Source organism: Lagopus muta, chromosome 8 (genome assembly GCF_023343835.1).
Source record: "Lagopus muta isolate bLagMut1 chromosome 8, bLagMut1 primary, whole genome shotgun sequence".
Classification (NCBI taxonomy): Eukaryota; Metazoa; Chordata; class Aves; order Galliformes; family Phasianidae; genus Lagopus; species Lagopus muta.
In genome coordinates, this window is record NC_064440.1 from 36,538,957 (window position 1) to 36,556,154 (window position 17,198).

At 42.3% G+C, this 17,198-nt stretch overlaps 1 protein-coding gene across 7 annotated transcripts in view; it reads left to right on the forward strand.

Annotated features, from left to right (window-relative positions):
* Positions 1 to 17,198, forward strand: part of ADARB1 (adenosine deaminase RNA specific B1) — a 146,312-nt gene that overhangs the window by 77,710 nt on the left and 51,404 nt on the right. The window lies entirely within an intron of this gene.

Genomic DNA, 17,198 nt, shown 5'->3' on the forward strand with positions numbered 1-17,198 from the left:
TCGTCACAGCATGGTGGCACTGGAATCAGTTTGGGCATTCCTGCTCTTGGGCAAACAGTATGCCCTTTGCTGAGCCCTGGGTTGCTTGTAATCTGGTCAGACATCCTCCCTTGAAATGACAGGCTTCTGTTAGGTAAGGGGGCAGCAAGCACTTGGGATATGATCTGTGTCTTCAGAAGTTTGGGGCTTGGCAGTGACAGATATACCCGCAGAGAGATGTGTTGAATCAGGTGGATTGGTGGCTTGGTGCTCCTCTGTGCCATAGTGTTTTGATGGAAGCAGACTAGCAGTGGGTGTTGCTTCTCAGGATAGTACCATCCATCAGATGTTGAAACATCGGAGGTTGTGGTCTGAACAACGCATGCTGTTTCTGCAGCTTCTGAAACCAGTAAATGCTTGGCACTCTGGCCATCCAGCTGCCATGTTGTGGATTTCAGTTTAAGTACTGTGATTAACTGTTTTTGAATTGTATTTATTTGTAGAGGCTTATTTGTTGCTTATGTACGTTGGTTTTAAAGGAAATGCCTTTATAACATAAATGCTGCATGGCAAAAAAAACAAAACAAAACAAAACAAAAACAAAAAAAAAAAAAAAAAAACAAAAAAAACAAAAAAACCAGTACAACAATGTGTGACAAATTGATTATGCAAGCAAATGAAGTTATACTTTTTAGCAAGCTTCTCTCCTATTTGCACACAATGTGGCTTACTTTTTTTGTCATTCCTACTACCTAACATCAGAGTGACTTTTTTTTTTTTTTTTTCCCTATTCTTTTAATGAATCTTGGTTGCATGATAGGTATGAGAAATACTTGTTTTTGCAGTCTGAATTCTTGCAGAGGCCATCAGTAGTCTTACGAATCTTGTGGGAATTGACTGAGCATTGGGGTCTGTAGGTGAGCAGCAGCACACATGAAAATTTAAAAAAAAAAAAAAAAAAGCCCAGCCAATTAAACAATAGGAAAACAAATAAATAAATAAAAACAACAAAAAGCCCAGCAAACCGCAGAGGTAAGAGATATTAAATTGCTTGGGAGTGGAGTTTGACTGAGACCATGTCCCTCTGAAGGGCATCTGGCTGCAGAAGGAATTGGGATCTTTCTGCTTTTCCTGTGGTTGAACATTTCCCATGCAAAGGGAGCTTGGTGCAATATCTGGAGAGGTTACCTTGAGCTGTGCACTGGAGCCCTGTGTTGGTGGCTGTGGGAGTTGGTTGGGGCTGGCTGCCAGCACGGTGACTCAGTGCTGTCACCTCAGCTGCATGTCCAGCCTCTGCCAATGAGCTGAGAGAAGAAGCTGGCTGCAGGGGCATGCCCCGGTTGTCTTCTGGCTGCAGATGTCGGGCTGCTTTCAGCATGTGAAGTGTCTGTTGGTAGACTGTAAGCACTAATTTTTCGTGTATGTGATACAGAGCATCTGCAGAAGCACTGCAAAGTGCAGAGACTGCAAGCTTCTTTCTTTTGTACTTGGTGACTTAGCTCACAGTTTTGTATCTTTGTGGCTTGTGATTTTTTTTTTTTAATTTATTTCACTTTAAAATTTATTTATTTATATGCCTGAAGTAGATGGGGATAAGTTAACCATGTGTAGGATCAAATTTACTCCCTAATGTGGTAGGGTTAGGTCTCTTTATGTTTCTACTTCATGCTGAGGATACTGCCTGTGCTTTTAAAGCAGAATTGTCTCTGTGAACAAATGCTTGTCTTTCCCCGCCACCCCCGTATGTTTCTTAGATTGATTTCTCACTGCATAAAGCATCATGCTATCAATATCCCTGAAGGAAATTGGTCAACACGCTGAGGAGGTGATGATGTCTGACAAGAGGGTAGAGGTGTCAAAGGTAAGTGCCAAAGCTTTTTGTGGGGACAAACATCTGAGCAGAGGAAATTATCTGATTATTGCTCCAGTGAGAGGAAGACCTGTTGACTGAGTGGAAAGATACTGTTAGATATCAGAGGATCGTGGTGGTAAAAGACAAACGGGAAAACACGTTTTGCAAGGCGATCCAGGAGGAGCGAGTTTCCTTGTTTTCTTTCATGGGGACAGGGAGGAGCAGCCTGCCAGCAGTCTTGCATTGCCATAGTTATGAGGAAACAGGCCAGCTCTGGCCACCTTCTCTTTCCTTTTGACCCTGGGGGGTGAAGGCAGAGGGGACAGGAGCAAGCCTGCTTGTGAGTGGGAAACAAGGAAAAATTTAAAATATCACTGTAAAGACTTCTGCAGTTGTTCAGGAAAGTGCTCTTCTGTAGGTGTCATGTAACCCTGTGGATTAGAGTTTTTCTGTGTGGAGTGCTTTTGGCAAAGATGCAAAAGGAAAGTTTGTTCTGGGAATTAAAGAGGATTGTCTCTTTCCCATTTTCACCAGCACAGATTTAAGATGTTTGTCTGGATGTTCTTTTCCAGTTTGGTTTCTGAAGCTTTTCTCTATTGAGATATACTGGAACAAGAAATCCAACTTTTGCATTTAGTTGTCGTTTTCTTTTTAAGAGATTCTAGCACAATGGAGCTCTTGGTCCTGTGTTTTGAGCCTTATGGCTAAGATGCTGAATATCTGAAGTATTCTCATTTTGAGAAAGTGGAGGAGGAATATACTAGATTTTTAATTTAAAGAAAAGTAGAAGACGTCCTCATTTGGTGAGGAGCTTGAATTTGCAGCTACATGTCCAGATGTACTATCTAATGAATTGCTTTGCTTTTGTTGTTATGATACTGTCAGTTTTATGAGGGGGACTTTGGTAATGCCAGGTGTTAGGACTATACCAGTGCCAACTTATGATTGTTCCAAACTGCATATACCAGCTTTCTTAATTTCCCAGTGACTCCTCCCTACTACTTTCTGCTGTTAAATTTGTCATATCAGCCCTGGGAAGAGATGAACTTTTTAAAACTTGATCAAAAAGAGAAGAAGAAAGCATGGAAAACATCTGTTTCTTTCATTTATTAACGACAGCATGTGAAAGTGAAGTTTTTACGTAAGGTTTTTGAGGTAACCTCAGCTAGGAGTTGAGGTTACTGTTTTGTCTGTTTAAGTTTGACATAATTATTGCCTGCCTCTTTCATTCAGAAAGACTTCTACTATTCAGTAGTGCAGTATGTCTAAAATTAGGTTGATTTTTATTTAGGTTATTAGGTTTATTCAGATTGTCATCTTTATTAACAAGTCAGTCTTTAAATTTGAATGTTCACTACCTTTTTTTTTCCTACCTTAATTATACTGTAGTGTTTGGGAATCAAACTATTAGAGAGGAAATTTATCTTTGACTTCTTTAGATGCAGATGTTTATAAAAGAAAACTTGCTTACAAAGTCTAAACTCTGAATTAAAATGAGCTTTAATTTTTTCAGCTCAAATATTGAGTGTGCTTAATTAAAAAGAAAATATGTGAATCCTAGTTAGGGCATAGTAGGATCTAGGATTCAAGGCCATTAGCAAACCTGTCTTTTTGTTAGTACAGTTTTACACGCACATGTAGATTAGCTGGAACATAAATGTGGATGGTCTGGTAGAAGAATCCAGATGGGGACAATGCAAGCACCAAGGCATAGACGATAAATTAGGAGGCTTGTGAAGCAGCTATTGATGTGGAGTGGGAAGGAAAGTCTCTGCAGAATTGCCCTGTTCCTTGTGAAGCAAAAGTGTAGCCCTCCCCAACAGGCTGGAGGTGGCCTGGCTTGCTATAGGTGCTATTACAAGAACAGTAAGGGAAAAATGTATGCCAATGGAAAACAGACTAAAATTACACATTTCAACATTGCTTTTGTTCTTAGACTTGCTATATTTAAGTATCTGAAAGAATGGGAGTTATGAGCATAAGCAGTTGGATGTTAGATGGCTGAGCTCTACTGCGTTTGTGGGAAACTTTTTAAAAGCTAGCTTAGTGGGGGAGCCTGATTTATAACCTTCCTCTGCTGCCCAGGCTTTCTTGCTTGCTCCTGATACATAGAGATGTAGTTCACAATGGGAAACTGAAGGAGGAGGAAAATTTCTTTTTTGTTAGGTATTTGCCTTTTTGTTTAGTCCTGGAAGTCTTTAATCAAGTTTAAAGAACTTTGCAGCGTACATGTTTTATGTGTTTTCAGTGATTCTGCATGAGGGAATTCAGCAGTGTGTCAGAAGAGATTGTGTTTGTGGTGGTTTTAATCTGTGAGGGATAGCGTATGTATTTTTTTCTTACTCAAATTTTAGTAGCACTTTTTAACTTATGCTTCAGACCTGGTTGAACATCCCATTTTGGACACTGATCCATGGAGGTTTTCAGCCCTTTGAACCTGTAATTTGCACAAAATGTATGTGCTCTGTGGCAGATGTGGAGGCGCAGACAGGACAGGAGGCTGCGTGTCTGCTCTGAATTATGATCATATTCCACAGTAAACCAAAGAATAATCCTTTCCAGGTAGGCTAAAATGCATTCCCTTTTATTTTTATTTTTATTTTTAATTTATTTTTCCTCCTCACAAAGGTTTTCAGAACAGCTCTCTGGCACTACACTTCCATTACCCCAGAAGACTGGCTTTGTTGTCTGCTCTTGAAATGCAGCCTGTCTCTTGGTTAGAAGCACTCTTACATTCAGTGAAATCATTGCTCAGGTGCAGAGAGCAGATGAGCTTTCCTCTTATTTAAGGTGTGTTATACTGACATTCCTATAGTAGTGTTTTTACAGATGCTGTCTATCCAGGGGAATTAGAACTTGATGATCCCTGGGGTCCTTCCAACCCACCCATTCTATGGTTTTGCTACTGACCAATGCCAGGCAATATTCTGAAGTTCAATATGATGTGATACTGTATTTTGATAACAAAGAGGAGCTGGAAACTAGAAGCAGTGATTCTGGCAATAATGTTTTGGTGTGCATGTTAGCATTTTAATTGGAATCAGGAGTGTGCTGACTGAAGTCAATCCCCTGGTTATCTCTGCTCTGTGCTTTGTCTCACGTGTCTGGGAGCATGTTTGGACTCACTTTGTTTGCCAGCAAGCACAAAGGTGAGCTCTGGGGGCTACATCTGCCATCTGTGAGTTTGTGGTAGGCTTGTACCACCATCGCTAATGAACCTTTGAGTAATCAGAAACTGATTTGTGACTGTTTGCTGAGTTCGCAGCTCTGAAGAGTGTGAAACAGGAAAATGCAACTGAGTCGAACAAAGGCATGGAGGTCTAGTTGGAGAGCTAGGAAGAGTTTTTAAAGCTTTTAATAAAGTGAAGCTTTAATAAAGGTGAAGGGACAAAATCACCTGGGCTAAAGAAATTGCAGAAAATCCAGTTGTGACACTGTAGCCTATCCTTATGTGCTTGATCTAGAGGCAATGTTGTAGTGGCAAGAACTGTGTGTAGTCAGCCTTTCCAGGGTGTTTGAGTCTCCTTGCAAAAATCTGGGAAGTTTTGCGAAACCCAGCTCTGTCTTTCAACAGTGACAAAAAGTTGGAAAGAAGTCTTAGAATGTGTACTGCTATGCCTGTGCAAAGTGATTGTTAGCCTGAAAGCCTTTGGGTAGTTTATCTTTTTGTATGAAAATTAATTTCTGTAGGTTCCAGCACTCATGAGTGCAAGTCATGAGAGACAGTGAGTACTACTGTGTGGTTTTTTGTTTTTTTGTTTTTTGTTTTTTTTCTGATGCAACCTAGTTTTTCTTCTGTTATCTCCTGAAAGCTATTATTAGTAACTGAGTGGGGTTTTGTTGCCTTTTTTTTTTTTTTTTTTTTCCTTTTTTGGATTGGGCGTATAATCAGAATTTCATTCACTGTCCTTACATATGCTTAAATATAGCATTAACATAATCTTCTTACAGACTTTTCCTCCTGCTTCTGAGTTTACAAAAGAGCCAAGCTCACTGCTTGTAAGATCTGTACATAATCTTGCCTGGAAGTAAAATAACTCGTCTGGGCTTCTGCTCATTTTTATTGCCAAGATGATAGTTTGTTTATATTTTTGATAGATAGTGTAATTGTACTTGCATAAAATGCTTTCTGATAATTGACTTTGCTATTTTTTTTTCTTTTGTGCTTCAAGAGCAATTTTTGTGTGGAAAAAATTTCCTTAAAGTATGAAATATTTTTAATGACTTGAAGTTTGCCTTGACGTTTGTTTGTCTTTCCCCTTTTCTATTTCCGGGAGGGTCTTGACTTGAAAAGATCAAGGTGACAACTGACTTACGCATGTCTCCCGGGACAGACGCTTCTCGCGTCTAAACCCCTGCCGAGATGTTCGGTAAGAGCTGTGGTGCGGGAGGATCGCACCTCACTCCTACTGCCTGTGCGGAGTGGCCCGCAGGAGCTGCGCAGTCGGGCTGTGCTGCTGCGTGACTCGCGGGAGCGCGCCCCGGCCGCGGTCGCAGTTGGGGTGGCTGCTCTCCGCAGTGCTGAGGGGCGCGCTGGGCGCGCGCCATGTTGCCAGTGTTCCGGAGCCGTAGCTCTCCGCGGTGCTGAACAGTCGCTGCAGGAGTTCTGCAAGGTGCTTAGCACTTCTCCCTGCTGTGTGTCGTCTGGTGCTAAACCCTCCCAAGGAGAACAGGAAGGAGTCTCTATTTCATTATCAGGATGGGTAGTTTCTTGGCAGTCCAGATAATTCTCAGCATTTTTAGACAATATTCCCAACTTTGTTCCTTTTCAATTTCCTTTGACTTTCTTGTTTCTGTTGACAAAGCAACCTGCATTTCATGTAGGGTACAGTTTGTTTTAACGGTCAACATGCAAGATTTCGATTTTGGATGGACCATGATACTTCTGAGGCCTGTTTTGCTACTGTAGTTTTGTTACTGTTACAAATGTATGTGGCTTCCCTCAGCATTAGTGCTTTTGCTGACTCTTTGGGCATAAGCCCACTTCACCTTCAGAGTTGTCTTTCAGTCTGTGTTTTCCACAGTAACTCATTCAAGAAATTTTCTTTAAAAGAAAGTAGGCTTTCTTGTCTTAAGTAAGCTTTCACAACATCTTTGGAAGCATTTTCTCAATAGTTCTTGACTGCACTAAGTGAACACGGAAGAGACTAGAAATACAATATTCAATTCTTGTAATAAAAGCTACATTGCATTTGAGGAATTTGGCTATTGACTGTTATTCTTTTGCCAGAGTATCATCTGACCTATAGGATAGCATGGATGAAATGGGCTGCTTTGCATCATAAAGGGAAAAAACAAACAAACAAAAAACAAATCAACAAACCTAATATTTTGAACTCATAGCTTTTATAGTGCAATGGTATAAAGCAGGGAAAATAATTGTTCTCCCAATTGCCTTCATATAGCTCTGGTCCTTGACACTAATGTTTTGTCTTTGTTCTTGCCACCTCCTTTCTTGCAAACCTATCTTCCTGTGAAGTCTTGCCTACGTTCAGTGTACGGATATAGTCAAAATTGGGCGTAAAGCAAAGTGTAACCATATTAATCAGGACAGGATAGCCCCTTTGCCTGAGAAAAGACAGAAAGCACTAACAGTGCTTAACTGCAGACTTGCTCTCATTAGGGGATCCAGAAGAACAGCTGGGCACTGAAGTCTACTAAGTAAGTAAATAACTTAAAATTCAGTACTGTGCTGCCACTGTAAAATGTATGCTGCTCTTGCTGTTGAGCCACAATGATCTGGTATAAGTATTAACTAAACCTGTAGTCATTTTTTTTGCTCCAAAATTTTAAGTCAAGCAGATGATGGTTTGAGACCCATATGGGTCCTCAGATATGGAACTATGGTGGCTCTTCTGTGAAACATACAAACAGTGCAGCTCTCTGAGCAATTTGAAAGCACCAAGCATCCCCTAGATGCACTCACAAGAAAGTGAAAATATATGCGTTTTTACATCCACTGATAGTTTTAGTAATAGTTTTAGCTTACAGCTTCCTCATGTTCCAGCAGTTTGCTAGACTTCAGGTGTACATTGTTCATCACAGAATCATAGAATTCTCAGAATTGGAAGGAACCTCTGAGGGCCATCTAGTCCAACTCCCCTGCAATGAACAGGGGCACCACAGCTAGATCAGGTTGCCTTGAAAAGTCTCCAGGGACAGGGCATCAACCATGGAATCACAGAATTGTAGGAGTTGTAAGGGACCTCTAGAGATCATTGAGTCCAATCCCCGTGCCAAAGCAGGCTTCCTATAGCAGGCTGCACAGGTAGGTATCCAGATGGGTCTTGAGTATCTCCAGAGAAGGAGGCTCCACAATCCCTCTGAGCAGCCTGGTCCAGTGTTCCATCACTCTCACCGTGAAGTAGTTCTTTCTCATACTGGTGCAGAAATTCCTGTGCTCCAGTTTATGGTCATTTCCCCTTCTCCTGTCCCCACAGACCACTGAAAAGAGGTTGGCCATGTCCCTTTGTCTCCCACACTTAAGATATTTGTAAACATTGATGAGATCCCCTTTTAGTCTTCTTTTTCTCAGGGCAGAACAGATCCTGGTCACCCAGCCTTTCCTTATATGGGAGATGCTCCAGGCCCTTTATCATCTTTGTGGCCCTCCGCTGGACTTTTTCCAGGTAATCCCTGTCTTTTTTGTAGTGGGGGAGCCCAGAACTGGATACCAGACCCAGCACTGACTACCGCTAGTCACAGGTCTCCAACCAGGCTCTGTGCCACTGATCACCACCCTCTACCAGCTCCCTCAGCACGCATGCATGCATCCCATCAAGGCCCATGGATTTGTGCACACTGATCCACCGAGACACTCCCAGACCACCCTCGTCTAAGCCAGAGGGTAGCTCTCAATTTTCTGAATGCTTTCTTTCTTCCCTCTAGGGTCCAGGAGTCCCGAGGAGGAGTCTTGAAGCAAAGAAGGCATTCAGCGTCTCCACCTTCCTAGCATACCCTGGTTATCAGAATAGTCTCCTCATTCAGCAAGGACCCACATTTTCCTTTTATTTTAACAACCCCTCCCCCCCCCCCAAAAAAAAAACACAACAAAAAACAAAACAAAACAAAAAAAACAAACCCCACAAAAAAACCCCCAACCTTCGTATTACCCTTTATCTCCTTTGCTAGCTCCAGGTGGGCTTTAGTCTTCCTTGATGCAGCCCTGCAGGCCATGACAACACTCCTATACCCCTCTCAAGAGAACAGTCCCACTTCCTCCATTTCACAGACCTTTTTCCCTTCAATCTAATCTGTTTATCCGTACAGGTCTCCTGCCACCCCAAATTCCTACTCTTAGGGCTGCACCAATCCTGAGCTTGGAAGAAGTGCAGTTTAAATGTTGCCCAGCTCTCACTGTCTCCCTTATTTTCTAGCACTCTGCCCCACGAGACACCTCCCAGTTGGTCCTGGAAAAGGTCGAAATTGGCTCTTTGATTGTCCATGGTAGCAGTCCTGCTCCCACTCAAAATCTTGAACTCCACTACTCACAGTCGTTGCATCCCAAGCTGCCCCCAACCTTCACATCCAGAAGCACCCCCTGCCTTGTTGGCTTCTCCTGAGTAGAAAACTATCTTCAGTGCATTGCAGGAACGAGCCCTTCCTGGGATGTGCTGCAGGCCACCTGAGTCTTTAAGCCTCCACCTGGCTTTGCAGCCAAGAGAGAGTGGGAATGTGGCCCTGCTCAGGATTGCAAGGTTATTTCCAGCTCCTTGTAGCAGGCTTCATCAACTTCATCTGATCTGGTGACCTGAAAGTATACCCCGCAGCAGTGTTGCTCATGCTACCCCACGCCTTAATTCTTACCCACAAGCTCTCCGCACATTCTTCACGGTCCTTCATGTGGGGCTTAATACATTCTAGTTGTTCCCTCGCATAAAGGACAACTCTTCCACATTACCTGTCTTGCCTAAAAAGGATATAGTCCTCCATGACAGCATTGCACTCATGCAAACTGTCCCACAGTGGCTCCGTGATTGCAGTGAGATTATGGCTCTGTGACTATACACAATCTCCAGCTCACCCTGCTTATTTCCCATGCTATGTGCATTGGAATACAGGTACCTTAGGGAAGCAGCAGGTGCAGTTACCCCTAAGGGAACGCAAGATTTTGAACAGGGTATCGGCAACATGACCTTCTCGAAGAGGCCTTGCACAATCCTGTGGGACAACTGAAGAGGTTTTTCCCTGCAATCACCAACAGTGGCAACATCCCCCAGCCCTTCTCTGTCACATCTAACTCTTCTTCCCACTTGCACTTCTTCAGTGCCCCACTTGCTCAGTTGGAGTCCATCAGAAGCCCACATACCCTGTTTCTCAAACACCCTGTTTCTCAAAGATCAAAATACCCAAAGCCTTGATCAAGACACCACTCCTTCAGCCAGTTGTTTATCTGACATCTCCTTCTTTCTGGGTCCCAGCTACCCATTGGGACGACAGAGGAGAACAGTACCTGCGCCGCTGATCCCTTCAACATCTTTCCAAGGGATGCAAAGTCCCTTTTAACATTCTTTAGTTTCTTTGCTGCAGCATCCTGGGACCCAGTCTGAATCATGATAAAAGGATGGTAGTCTTCTGGTTTAATGAAGGTCATGTCATTACATCACCAGATAACCTGTTCCAGTGCCTCACCACCCTCACCGTAAAAGGTTTTTTCCTTATATAACCTAAATCTACCCTTCTAAAGCTTGAAGCCATTTTCCCTTGTTCTGTCACCACAAACCCTGCTAAAGAATCTGTTCCTTTTTTCCTTTAGGTACTATGGTACACTATCAGGTCATCTCATAGCCTTTTCTTCTCCAGGCTGAAGAGCCCCAGCTCTCTTAGCTTGTCCTTGTTCTGTTCTGTGGATCATTTTCATGGCCCTTCTCTGGACGCGCTCCAACAGGTCCATGTCTCTCAGCATTCTGGCTTTGTTGGTAGTGAATACTGCTTTGATATGTGTGAGGTGGGTAGTTTTGAACAGATGACTTCTGGACCTGCATTAAGAGTCTGTTGAGCTTTTTTTCCTCGGAGCTGAAATCTTGGTTTCTTGGTTCACCGTGTGTTCACATTGTTCTGGATATTGTTCAGAGAGCAGGTAGCTGCCTAAATTTCTTAGTGAATGCCTTCCTCCCTACTTCAGAGAAAGTGCACACAGTATATGCATATGCATCATGCATTTGTAGAAGTTTTTAAGTTTAGTATTAGAATAAAAATTAGTCAGAAAAATAATTCAGATACAGTGAAGTGTCTCCAAGGTATGTGCATAATCTTAAGTCCTACTTGATAAGCGCATTTTTTTCTTATATGAATTGCTGTACTCCTTGTTTCATTGTTAGTCTTGGTTGTGTTAACTTGCTCTGTTTTCCACTCTATAGTTCTGTTGTTGTGAACTTGAATCAAATTTTATATCTTATTTGCTCACCTGTGAGCAATGGCAATGGGGAATTTCCCCAGTGTTTCAGGAGCAGATGTAACACTGTCTGTATAATATCTGTACAGGAAGCTGTGCTTGACTCTCTGTAAACCATTTGCTGTTCTCTAATTCTTAGGGATTCATGGTTAAATCCTGTATGTATTTCTGTATGTTTGGAAAGTGGCAGAGGCAGAGGAGGGAGATTGTAGTCATTTGTAAGTATATGTGCCCTATTAGGTGGGGAGGATGGTTTAGGCACCATTACTCACTGCAGGCAGTCTAGACAGCACTGCAGTGCTTTGGCTTTGGACAGGGTGATGTGGGCAGGGATGGAAGGAGAGAGAGAGAGAGAGAGAGAGAACTCTCTAGTTTTCAGCAGAGTTGTGGGAGATGCTTCTCTGTGCTCTCGCTGCTCTCAGCTTCTTTCTCTGGTTCACACTGGGGCACAGAGCAGGCTGGCCATACTTCTCCATGCTGGCTTGGTGGCTTAGTGCAGCAGCCACGCAGCTGCTGCCTCTCATGCTACAGGTGGGATGCTCATGCTTCTCTTCCTTTGGGACTGCTTGGAAATGCTTTCCAGAAGGCTGTGGGAAGATAAAGGAGCTCCTGGCTCATCCAGTGTAATCCTTGCTGTGCCATCATCTTCTGCCCTTATCACTTCTGCCTGAAAAGCTTTGCTTATTGCTTGCCTTTATACAGAAAGCCTTGTTTAGATCTGTATGGCTCTGCTTCAAGTCAGATAATCACTTTTGTTTTTCCTTCCCATCTGTATTTGGCATGGCCGTTTGTTCTCTTAGACTGTACAGCTCTTTGGATGCTTTCCTGAAACTCCCTACACTGCATATCATCCTGTATTTGTTCCATATTTGCATTGTCCTTTGAAATGATACCAATTTCATTGAGATGGAAAGATGCGCAGGATCCTGTAAGACTTCGGTATGCCTTATGCACTAAGTTCCTAATAGCACTGTATCTAGTACTACTGCTTCCTTCCTGAATCTGTCTGAATGATGACCTGCGCACTAGTAGGACAGCTGGTTGGTACGCTAATGCTGTTTCCAGTCTACTCTGGTTCTGAGCCACCAGCTCACGACAAAGGTCTGGTCAAATACGTTCCAGTGCAACGACAGGAAACAGCTTTGGGAAAAACCTTTGGTGATCTCTCATTCAACCTCCTGCTCAAAGCAAGAATAACATCAAAGTTGGATTAAGTTTCTCAGGACCTTCTGCAGTTGGATTTGGAAAATCTCTGCTCTGAGGAACTGAATTGATAAGTTTTCTCCAGACAGAAAATTCCCATTGGCGCAACTCTGTCCTCTCTAGCTCCTTCATTCCGGAAGTCAGCCTCCTGTCTGCAGAACTAGTTAATGATAATGGAGTTCTATCAGATACCATATAGATTTATTTTTATCTATGCAAGTTATTAATTCCAAGTCTGTTATTTCCCCAGCTGACTGATAACAGTGACCATTTTGAAAGATGTGTCATCTCTTGAGAGTGGGATGCTGGCAAAGGCCGTGTGAAAATCTAGATAGCTCAGTGTTACTTCTTGTAACTAACGCTCTGCTGATACACCCCAAGTACCTAGTAAACTGATAATGCACAACTTTTTTTTTTTTTTTTTAGGAGATAATGGTAATTTATTTTAATAGATTATGATTATGCAGGTTATCTTTCTGTACTCATTCAACGCATTTCCAGGTAAAGCTGGTAAACCTTTCTTCTAAGTGTGGAGAAAATGCCCCAAAGAAAAGCAATGGAGCGGGACAATTATTTATCAAATTTTATTTATGTACAAAATGAAAAGACATCAGAAAATTAGTGTTAATTATTTACTATCTACTGCTTGATTAAAGAAAAAAAGGAGTTTGTAGATTATGTTTTTTCCTTTTGTATGTAAAACAAGAGTAGAAAAGATATGAAGTCACAAATCAACAAAAGTGGTGAATTGTGAAGTGGATGTTGGTCAGGATCTCATTTAAAGTATTGAAAGATATGTAATAATGAGTAATACAAGGAACTACTCTTTAAAAGGCAGTTTGAGTGAGTCTTGTCTTAGAGACACTAGATATCCCCTAGTGCCAGCATCAGCTGCCAGATCCTGAAGAAAATTTCCAGAAGCTCTGAAGAGGGGAGGAAGCTGAGCATCCTCAAAAGTTAGCTTGTAATTCTTCACATCTACACATATTTTTATGGGGGAGGAGGGGCAGTAGAAGTGTGGTTTTAGAAGTCAAAGACAGCACTTATTTATTCTTGGAAGTCCAGCAGCTGGTTCTTTCAGAAATATTGCAGTGATGAGATGCACACATATCCTGAATCTGCCAACATACGAGTAGATTCTGCCAATAAGACTTTCATTTAGAGATGTTGAATATTTCAAGTTTGGATTGCTTAGCTGTGCATTCTCCCTGCATGCAGTGCTAGCCTGGTAGCAGCCTCACAGGAGATAAAAACCCATTTTAAAATCAGATGCTGGTTTCTGAGCGTGCAGCACCGTTTAGGCAGTTCCTGCAATGCCCTTTTTCCCTCATGTCTCTGCCCCATCTCAGCGGTGGGGCAGGCACAGGACCTGCTGCTAGGCTGGAGTCCCTCCTCCCATTGTCCCACTCCACCACTTGGATTGGGAGGACGCTTGCAGCCAATCTGGGGGAACTGCTGTGGGCTGGTGTTTGGGTGTATGGAGGAAGGGAAGAAGTTGGGCTCAGCTGGCCCCTTGAGACTTAGGCAGAAGGGAGGCCTTGCTGGTTTTCAGTTCCCCAGTAGCTCAGCTTGCCATCTTTCACTGCATCGGTCCCCATGATCCCTACCTGCGCTAAGAGCACAAAAGCAGTGTCTGCATAAGTAGGGAAACAGAGGAAGAAAAATCTGACCCGGAAAGGTGATCTCTAGCTAATCACACCCTGGTCCTTTGTTCAGCAAAGTGTGATTCATTCACCTTTCGGTAGTGGTATTTTAGCTTCCTTGTGCAGTCTAGAGCTATTGTAATGTGTGTGCTGAAAGTGAGAGATTAAAAAGCTCTGAAACCTTCCCACATTAAAAGCATAACATTTATTTCAGGAAGAAATCTAAAAATAAAGCATATCACATGCCTTCAGTGACCGAGTGATGTCCTCTCTGTCTGCCTGAGCAGTTTGCTGTGACAGCAGAATGCTGACTGCTGTTGTTGGGTGCTTGGGCTTTTGGGATATGACTGCAATCCGGATTTTTTCTTTCATGTGCTTAGCTTGTGCTTCCTTGCTTGTGTGCTCAACGGTTGCAGTTTTTGTGCTGCTTCCCCCGTGGGAGAAAATGTTGTCTGACTGCAGACGAATGGAGGATGGTTAGCATCACTAACCATCACTAATTTGTTTCAGAGGATATGTTCTGAATGTACAGATACAACATCTGTGGTAAGCTCTGTTTCCAGCCTCTACATTTTATCTTGATATATTCCTTTTACTGAAGCTTCAGCACACTCTTCTGCTGCTTTATCTTTACTTGCACATTGTAAACTTCAATCAAGTTGCTTTCTAATCTTCTCACTGATAAAATGATATAAGTTCTTGGGTTGGGCTATGTAAGATGTCTTTCCTGCAGTTGTTTGAGGGGGAGGTACAATCCTACCCTTTGGATCTTGTCACTAGGTGGGGTTTTTTAATCTTCTCTGTTGTAGGTAGAGAACCCTGTACAAAGTGCTCTGCTTTTAAATCAGGCACTAAACGTTTGTTTCTGAAGCTATGGAAACATCCCAGGGGCTCCCAGCCAATTGTGCCTCATGCTAGGTGCTGGCAGTTGACATGCTTCATCTGTCTGATCCCTGTGAGTCAGGGGCTGACTTGGCTTCACCAGGAGCTGCCATTGCAGTCTACGTTTGAAAGTAGAAGCCTGTAACTGAGATATTGCTCCAGCAGTCCCTATGCCCCAGGAACACAATGTTCCTGGCCAAATGCACCTTTATGAGTAGAAAATAAACTTTATGGTAATTTTTGTGGTAATAAACTTTATTTAGCTTCTGCAGGGACTGACTCCCTGTGGTTGGCTTTCTGCTCCCTTGAGGCAGAAGATAGAGGAGACAATCGTATATTCCAAGTGCAGGATGTAACATGCTGCTTTTGAACACTGTGTGTTAAATATTTTGCATCCCATTACTGAACTTGCATTTTTGAGCCATTTTTATGAAGCCTAATATTAGGATGTAAAACATCCCTGTGGCTCACATGAATCATCTCTTCCTTAGGGAGGAAATAAGAATGAAAGTAATGAGGCTGGTTTGTTCTGAAGACAGCTGTTGTTCATAGAATGGTTTGCACTCCTCTACTGTGTGTTAAAGATACACTAAACATATTCTGAAAGTTTTCTAGGTGTCTGTTTTGGGATGTTTTGAGCAGAACCCCTCAGTCACTCACTGTAACAGGGACAGCCACTTCTGCAGCTTTCTTGGTAGGTGCAGGAACATTGGTGTCCTGATGGAAGATCTCCAGCACCAGAACTGGCTGGGACAAGTGGATTGTCCTCTCCCCATGGGTTCTCTAGCCTGCGTTGTCACCCACAGACTGTAGTAGACTAATTAGTAGACTAATTTATTTTTTGTAGCTCTTTTCTCCAAAGCACTGTTAAAGAAGAGGTAAATTATTTTCAAATTATTTTTAAAATTCCCTTGTATTTCCAAAGTTGCTGCATATTCTTGAGGTTGTACTGTTGTACTATTTCAATTTGGCTAGTGCCTAAAACAGCAAAATGAAAAAGTCAATGTTTAAACATCAGCTATAGTGAAATCAAAAAAAAAAGTGAGATTAAAGCTGTTGAAGATGTTTTGCTAGCATGAATAACTCTTGTCTTCAGTCACATTCTCTTCTGAAGTAGCTGTTCTTAGAAATGAGATGTTGTGATCCCATGGAAATAGGAAAGTTCCTTACTGTGAGTATACAAAGCCATTTTTGGTGACAGAATACTTGAAAAAATAACTGACATTTGATTTGTTGCAGAACAGTTTAGTATCTTTGAATGTTCTCCTATTTGATGACTGCAGTTAAAGCAGTCCTAGTTGGTAGCTTGGGTATTACTGAATATTTACAGAAAAGCATCCTTAATTTTTTTTTTCTTTTCTGCTTGTGGATGCTGTCCCAATTCCTGTTGTTTAATAGTTGCACTTATGTAGTTGCACTGAACTTTTGGGTGCAAGCTGATACTTGCTCTTGGACAGTCGATATATTAAAACATGTCACATCTTCAACTCTAGGCTAACGCTATAGCTTTATGGGGTCAGGAACAAAATCTGCCGTGAAGGCATCTCTTTCCTGGGAACAGTGGGAGAAAGCATGGGGACCAAAGCCTAGGTAGCTGTTCAGAGTTTGCATCGAACTGAAGGCAAGCTCTGTAACCTATCTCTTTGGAAGCCAGTGGTGAGAATTTGGAGTGGGAAGAGTTCCTTCTTTGAAGGAGAAAGTGATGTATAAAATGCCCAATGGACAAATTATAGAAGTTAATGCAATCAACAAAAAATCCCAGCCAGCTGCATCGGCTTAACAGCTGGTGTGTGCTTGTATTTGCTTGTGTTCAAGCAGGGGAATGAACATGTGAATAGTTGTTTTCTTTTCGGCTGGGACGGAATTGTTTTCTTCAGATTGCCTGGTATGATGCTGTGTTTCAGTTCTAGGAGAAAAGCAGTGTTGATTTGTTGCCTGCTAAGCAGTGCTGTACAGAGCCAAGGCCATTTGATGTGGCCCTACCATATGACATCATGTGGAAGGAGTTTTGAGGGGGGTGGGAGTTAATCTTGCTCTCTAGCTGTTTGGGGGCTAGCTGGGCATCAGTTGGCGGGTGGCAAACAGTTACTTGTACATCACTTCTTATGTTCATTTCTATTTATATACGTGTATATATATAAATATATGTATATATATGTATATGCCTAGTGAAAACTATTTTCCTTTTCTCTGCCTTAGTAAGTAATTTGAACATGAGCCGACAGTGTGCCCAGGTGGCCAAGAA